This window comes from Anomaloglossus baeobatrachus, chromosome 2, assembly GCF_048569485.1.
Source record: "Anomaloglossus baeobatrachus isolate aAnoBae1 chromosome 2, aAnoBae1.hap1, whole genome shotgun sequence".
Classification (NCBI taxonomy): Eukaryota; Metazoa; Chordata; class Amphibia; order Anura; family Aromobatidae; genus Anomaloglossus; species Anomaloglossus baeobatrachus.
Window position 1 is genome coordinate 461,278,758 of NC_134354.1, and position 7,522 is coordinate 461,286,279.

Below are 7,522 nucleotides of genomic sequence, written 5' to 3' on the forward strand. Positions count from 1 at the left end.
ATAACAGGCGATCAAAACGTAGCATCTGCGCAAAAATGGTACCATTATAAACGTCAGCTCGAGACGCAAAAAATAAGCCATCACTGAGCCATAGATCCCAAAAAATAAGAACTCTACGTGTTTCGGAAAATGGCGCAAAACGTGCGCCACTTTTATTGGACAAACTTGTGAATTTTTTTTAACCCCTTAGATACAAGTAAACCTATACATGTTTGGTGTCTACAAACTCGCACCGACCTGAGGCATCACACCCAGACATCAGTTTTACCATATAGTGAACACCGTGAATAAAATATCCCAAAAACTATTGTACGATCCCACTTTTTTTGCAATTTTTCCGCACTTGGAATTTTTTTGCCGTTTTCCAGTACACTATATGGTAAAACTTATGATTTCATTTAAAAGTACAACTCGTCCCGCAAAAAACAAGCCCTCATATGGCAAGATTGACGGAATAATAAAAAAGTTACGGCTCTTGGAAGAAAAGGAGCAAAAAACAAAAACGCAAAAACGGAAAGTGCCCGGGGGCTGAAGGGGTTAAGCAGATAACATGATCAATATGTCTTAAAGGGACGGTGCCGTTAAAAAATAAAATTTTCAATAACTGAAAAAATATAAAGAATTAATGTGTTGTTAATTGAAAAAAATTTTTAAAGAAATTTAAGTTTGATATTTTCCACTCTACAGTTACGCTGCGATCTGCACTGCAGCGTAACTGCATGCGTCCTGTGTCCCCAGCATAATCTATGGAGATTATGCAGGAGACGTGCGCACGTGGTGTATTAGAGCGCAGCGCTTCGGCTGCTGCCCGAAGCGCGCGTTCTAAGAAGTGACATGTCACTTCTCTCCTGTGCTTTGCCTGCATCCCCCGCTCTGTCTATGGGAGGGGCTGCAGTCAGAGTGCATGGGATCGGCTTTTTTTTTTTCATTACGGACTGTTTCTGCAGCGATTTGAAGCGCACGTGTGCTCTTTAAATCGCTGCAGAAATTTCTGCAGGGCCAGTACGCAACGTGCGCACATAGCCTTAAACACTAGGGGGGGCAGCTGCTGAAATCCGACTATAGAACTACTGAAGAACTAGCTTACATTACAACTGCAGTAAAAGTGGGTGGAATCTGCTCTACTGTGTGTGATAACAGAGAGTGATGGAGAAGGCGTTTTATGCCGCACCGCTATTCACCAGGAAAGAGGACGAGAAGATAATCAATGTTACTTTATTGTAGCTTGTGTCTACACATTTCAGGAGCTCTACTCCCTTCATCAGGACTACAGCACAAAGATAACATATCTGCTGCTGATTCACAGCTCACAGCATAAATACAAGACAAGGAGAAAAAAAACCATGAGAAACGCCCCCAAAATAAAAAAATTGGCCAGCTGAAATGATGTATATAGCAGGAAAACACTAAAAAGCACCAAAAGAAAAAGGATATATGGGAAAAAGATTAAAGATCATATAAAACCATGTTATAAAATGTTTAAAAATAATTTTATGGGTTAAATTACAAAGAAGTATTACAAAATAAATAAAATAATTTTTTAAAGAGTTGTCAGAGTCTTTATTGTACAGGATCTAGTACAATAAAGACTCTGACAACTCTTTCATCAATTAGTTTCTCATGGGTTTTTTCTCCTTGTCTTGTATTTATGCTGTGAGCAGTGAATCAGCACCAGATATGTTATTTTTGTGCTGTATGTCCTGATGAAGGGAGTAGAGCTGCTGAAACACGTAGACACAAGCTACAATAAAGGAACATTGATAATCTTCTCGTCCTCTTTCCTGGTGAATAGTGCTACATAAAACCCCTTCTCCATCACTCTCTGTTATCTACCATGGAGTCTGCATCAGAGTTCACCTAAATACCATACGCTTATACAGGAGTTGTGACTGGCACAACTCCTTGAGGTGAGTGTATATCTTCTACTTCTCTCGGTATATACCGGGTAAGTCCTTTTTGCGCTTTCTAGTTCCACAGTTTTACTCTCCTGTGTGTGATGCCACTCCTCCTCCCAATCTGGGTATTTCCAAAAGGAAGGTGAAGTGTAGGGACACAATGGAGAGCCATTTTTGGTCACGGCAGATTCGGGGGGGGGGGGTGAATGGCAGAGTGGGGAGCAGCGCGCCAGGATCAGTAATGTTGCAATCACTGTTGCCTGGTGTCGGTATTCAGCCCATCCATCCCGGCGGATGACAGGGGGAAAGTGCATATGTGATGCCCTGGACTAGCCAGGTAGTCACAGTTAGAGCCCCGCACAACACCTGTCTCCTAAAAAGGTGTCATCAGCCATCCATTAAAACCTAGTCACCTCCCTCAGAGCTTGATGGAAACACCAGGCGGAACCAGGCGGTTTGCACGCCCACCGAGGAGTTCAGAGAGCCTGAGGCAGGAAAACAGAGCAGATGAGTTGACAGGAGTGAAGGAGAGTGGAAGCAGGCCTGTGCTCAGGTCTGCAGCAGTCTGACAGGTGCCAGGGTTGGAGCCCGGGCACCTTTGGCTAGGAGGCATATGGTGGCCTCAGCCTGCAGGAGCCATGAAGATGGCTCGGTGGAACCGTGGTGGACCGGGACAGGGTAGTGGCCCGCCGGTACCGATCCGGAGAACCGACTCGGAAACCGGAGCACAAAGGGGGGTACTCAGACCCTGAAACGAGGTCCAGAAGCCACTGGACTGATTTAATTAACTGATTGCGGTCTGGACTATAGGTCCTTTCCCACCCAAAGTACCGACTGAAGACAACAGCCCAACGAGGGGGATAGAAAGCCACCGCACAGGTAGAAAGATCTCACGGGCCAGCGTCTGCGGGCAAAAGGCCTCTCCCGACATCCACAAAGCCGGGGAGCAGAATTCCAGCGCTGAAGCGCAGGTAGCCCACAAATACACAACACGGTGCAGGAGAAAGGCAGAGACCACCAACCGGGTCGGGGGACCAGACGCAGCCGGCTGCGGGCACCGACCACCATCAACTTGGTTTACCAGAGACTTGAGTGTGTTACTAATCTTGAGTACATCAGTGCCCTCCGGCCGCCCATCTCCCTGCACCACCCAACTACTGCCCCTCAACGGGTCCCAGGGTCACCATCCCTACCTACGGAGGGGTTAACAACTTGCTGCGCAACATCTCCCCCGGGTGCCCCGTAAACCGAAGCGGTGGTGTCCACCTTCACCACATCCCGTGGGTGGCGTCACAAACTTAAACACGGCTCCGGCCGTACACCTACGTCCCCTAAAACGCCAGCCCCCTTTCAGATCGGAGTGACCACAGGGCCCCCGGGTCCGGAGGCGCTCGAGCCACCCACCAGCGAGCCCGGATCCGAACGGCTCGGCTGCAGCCGAGCGTGGGGCGGTACACATACGCTGTGTGCATCACAAAGATGGCGGTGAACTCCTCCCTCTGCTGTGATCTAGACAGCCCAGGGGGCGCTTCCATTTCACAACAGACGCCTTCTGTATGTAACTAAATGGGGTCAGATTCCGACCACTGTCCTCTGTGCCCAGGGGGATGCCATAAAGGAGGTAACTGTCGTTACAAACACCAAATCCAAGATGGCATTCACCAGTGCTTCAGTAAACTAGAATTAAATAAAAACTAAATAAACAGTGAATTTAATTTTGTATTAAAATTTCTTGATTTAATAATCAATATTCTTAATACAAAAATAAAAAAAGTGACACCTTCCCTTTAAGACAGGTAAGTTAAATACCAGAAAAAAAACGCAATCTACTCCAGTGCTTTGGTATAAAAATATATATTTTATTTACAATATTTACAGTATGTACACTATATATAATATATAAAAAAATAAAAGTAAAATAATTTGTAAAAAAAATACAAAAATAAAATATGTTTAAGTGATAAAAAAAAACTAAAAATATATATTTTATTTACAAAATTTACAATATTTACAGTATATACACCATATATAATATATAAAAAATAAAAGTAAAATAATTTGTAAAAAAAAATACAAAAATAAAATATGTTTAAGTGATAAAAAAACCTAAAAATATATATTTTATTTACAATATTTACAATATTTACAGTATGTACACCATATATAATATATAAAAAAATAAAAGTAAAATAATTTGTAAAAAAAAATACAAAAATAAAATATCTTTAAGTGATTAAAAAAAACTAAAAATATATATTTTATTTACAATATTTACAGTATGTACACTATATATAATATATAAAAAAATAAAAGTAAAATAATTAGTAAAAAAAAATACAAAAATAAAATATGTTTAAGTAATTAAAAAAAACTAACTATATATGAAAAACCTAATAGAAATGTAAAAAATCTAAAATATGGTAAATCTATAAATAAAAGAATAAACAAAAGTGTGGTTACAGGTGGTGCTTGGCGGTGTCGGCTAAAGTGTTGATTGTAATTGGGGGTTGGCAGCTGATGGTAGATGGTGAATTTGGTGTTATTTTATAAATAGTTTTTGCTGGTGAAAAAGAAAAGTGCAGTTGCAGGTGGTGCTTGGCGGCAGTCGTTGGTGGCGGCTAAAGTGTTGATGGTGGTTGGTGGTTGGCAGCTGGTGGTAGATGGTGATTTCGGCAGTTTTTTATAACTAGTTGTTGCTGGTGGAAAAGAAAAGTGCAGTTCCAGGTGGTGCTTGGTGACAGTCGTTGGTGGCGGCTAAAGTGTTGACGGTGGTTGGCAGCTGGTTTTAGATGGTGATTGCGGCTTTTTTATAATTAGCTATTGCTGGTTGGAAAGGAAAGTGCGGTTGCAGGTGGTGATTGGCAGCAGTCGATGGTGGCGGCTAAAGTGTTGATGGTGCTTAGTGGTTGGCAGCTGGTGGTAGATGGTGATTGCTGCATTTTTATAATTCATTGTTCCTGTTGTTCCTGGTGACGGCTTCATGGTGTTTTTGTAGCTGTTGTTTTTTTGTTTTTTTTTCTTCTTATCATCCTATCTTCTTATCCTATCTTCTTATCCTAAAGGGTGGGGTGAGTGACTGGTGGTGACTTGACATTTACCCCCAATTGTTTGGGGTTGTCACCATCTGTAAAAACATACATTAAAAAATATTAGTAAAACCTTAATTCACAGGGTCCTCATCTTTCTTCCCCAGACACAGAAATGTAGACATAAAAGTGCTCTGTATTACCTCAACACTATTGCTGAGGTATTTGAACCTTTTCTTAAAGGGCAGCTTGCTGATGTCTATGGCTGCGCTCCCCGAGTTCTTCTCCTCCTTTTGATTCTCGATCCTGAAAAATAAAAAATATCCTTATGTTCTGCAGGTATAATATACAAGCAGTGAGATTTTGTAATCCGATTATAGTGTGAAGCCGGTGCCATCACTGAGAATTACTCACTTGTGGTATGTGAACTCATCCTCATCCACAAATTTTCTTTTAGTTGGAGTAAACACTAACATTGCTTCAAGCTCCTCACTGTTTAGAGGAGACAGTAAATGGGGAGAAGCATTAAGAGCAATGACAATATTCACTTGATATATAAAGAGACCTGACCACTTTTATCCCCAATATATACAGATACAAGTAAATATATCCTATGTAACAGCTGTAATAATACTACACAAGCGGGGATTTACTTAGTGTAGATGTGGCTCTCTATCAGTGTAGGAGGATCTCCGATCTCAGGGAGTATGGCGGCTCGCTCACGGTAATACTCTAATGTCCGTTGCTTTATATCCATCATGTTCCTCTTTTTGCATGTTCTCTTCCTTTTATTTTTTGGTGGCTAAGGAGGAGGAGTATATGCTAATGGCAGACAAAATGGAGAATGGGAAATGTATTTGATTAGAAAGTGATAGGAGCAGATGTGGGTTACACTTTACTGTGGACTTTCAGGGTGAGTTCTATCTAAGGCTGCTCTTACCTCTTCTCACTCCTTTATTTTTTCTGGTAGATCTTCGTACGTCTGACATAATGGCAGGCGCTGATTAGGTTCTCACTTTACAAATAGTAAATATGAAATGTAGTGTTTTCCTATCGTCTCTATGTCAGTTACTGGCGGAAGGTTCTGTTGCCATAGAGATAGAATGTTTGGACTGTTACATAATGCGTCAGTTTGTGCCATCGCTCACTGGACTGAACTACTCACTGCAGGGCCGTAATCACCGCTAATTTATAGAGCGCCTGTAATAAGTACAATGTTATTGGATACAAATACAATATAATATATGTTGCACCACATGAGGAGGATTCTAATGACTTTTACCTGTGTTTCTTTATCAAAGTGAATCATTATCACATGTTCATAAGATGCGTCTCTCCCCACATAATGTAAAATATGGTATCTTCCACCATGTGCTGACAGCTGATTGGCTATCTTTTGACCTTCTCAACAAGTGAAACCCCATAGTTTCATTGAGAGACAACTTTAGATTAGTTTAACCAAACATTTCTTTCTAAAAACTACAAAAGGAAACAAATAAAGAAAAATGGTTTCTGAGGATCTTTCATATTGTGTACAATCAGATACAAATGTTACAGAGCTTAGTTTGCTACATTGTGCAGCTCATTTATATATAGTAGAATGTGAAATGTGTGATTTTACATAGGACTGCTGAGTTCTATAAACTCAATTGATATCATTGCAGAAAAAATATAAAGCAGAGGCAAGGTTCACATTTACACAATGTTCTACAGTGAGCGCTTCATCAGGGTCAGTGTCTACATCCCCAAAAATGAGGTTCAGTCACATCGTGATGGAGCCGTTCAACATAATGAGGCGTTGGGAGGCATTTTAGAGTTTGCTCATTCTTCGTTCCATTTTCTCTTTAGTTGGGCAGTCACAAAAGTATGATAACCTACAGAATTGTGCCTGTCTACAAAGATGGCTGCAGGAACAGGGGCCAGATGAATTGTGAGATGGAAAATGCAGAGCAGCGCTCAGTGTAGAGCTTTGCATGCAGGGGGTAAGCATAGAGCTATGGACCCCAATGCAGAATTAGGACAAGCGCCCCAATGAGATGTTAGTCAGATCTATGGGTACAACCCTAAAAATCTTCTTACCTAGTAGGCCTATTACACAATAGCAAAACCACTAATATCTTTATTACCAAAAATGTATAAAAATATACACAAAGGGGATAAATGCAGACTGAATAATGTAGCAATATAGAAAAAGGTCAGAAAATGGGGCATAGGAGGGTTATTGGGGCTAATCAGGCCCTAAATAAGGTCCCTTCCTATCCATGGAGGTTGGCACGCTAATAATTAAACATGCCGCCCCTGCTCAATGCAGACTCTCCTTTAACCAACCCTAATCTAGGTTTACTAAATCAAACAATGAAATAAATTACCAAGTGTAAGGTCAATGGCTTTACGGGTTATTTTAGCAGCATATCCCCAATGTACAAAATATAAAAATCAGCTTTATTTAAATTCAAGTTAAAAGCTACCCCAGACAAACACAACACATACGACAATAGTCAAGACATACAAGCTGTGACTATACGCAAAAAATGTATCAGTATAGCGCAATGATTATGTAGGAGGAGAGAAAAAAGTAGTTGAATCCCTAGTAACCAAATT

At 41.0% G+C, this 7,522-nt stretch overlaps 1 long non-coding RNA gene across 1 annotated transcript; it reads right to left on the bottom strand.

The window, feature by feature from the left end:
• Positions 1-4,754: 4,754 nt before the first annotated feature.
• Positions 4,755-5,399, bottom strand: LOC142290267 (uncharacterized). Its single transcript, XR_012750256.1, has 3 exons — positions 5,336-5,399; positions 5,125-5,227; positions 4,755-5,019 (listed from the first exon to the last, which is right to left on the bottom strand). It is a non-coding gene; the product is annotated as an uncharacterized LOC142290267 (long non-coding RNA).
• Between the last annotated feature and the right edge of the window lie 2,123 nt (positions 5,400-7,522).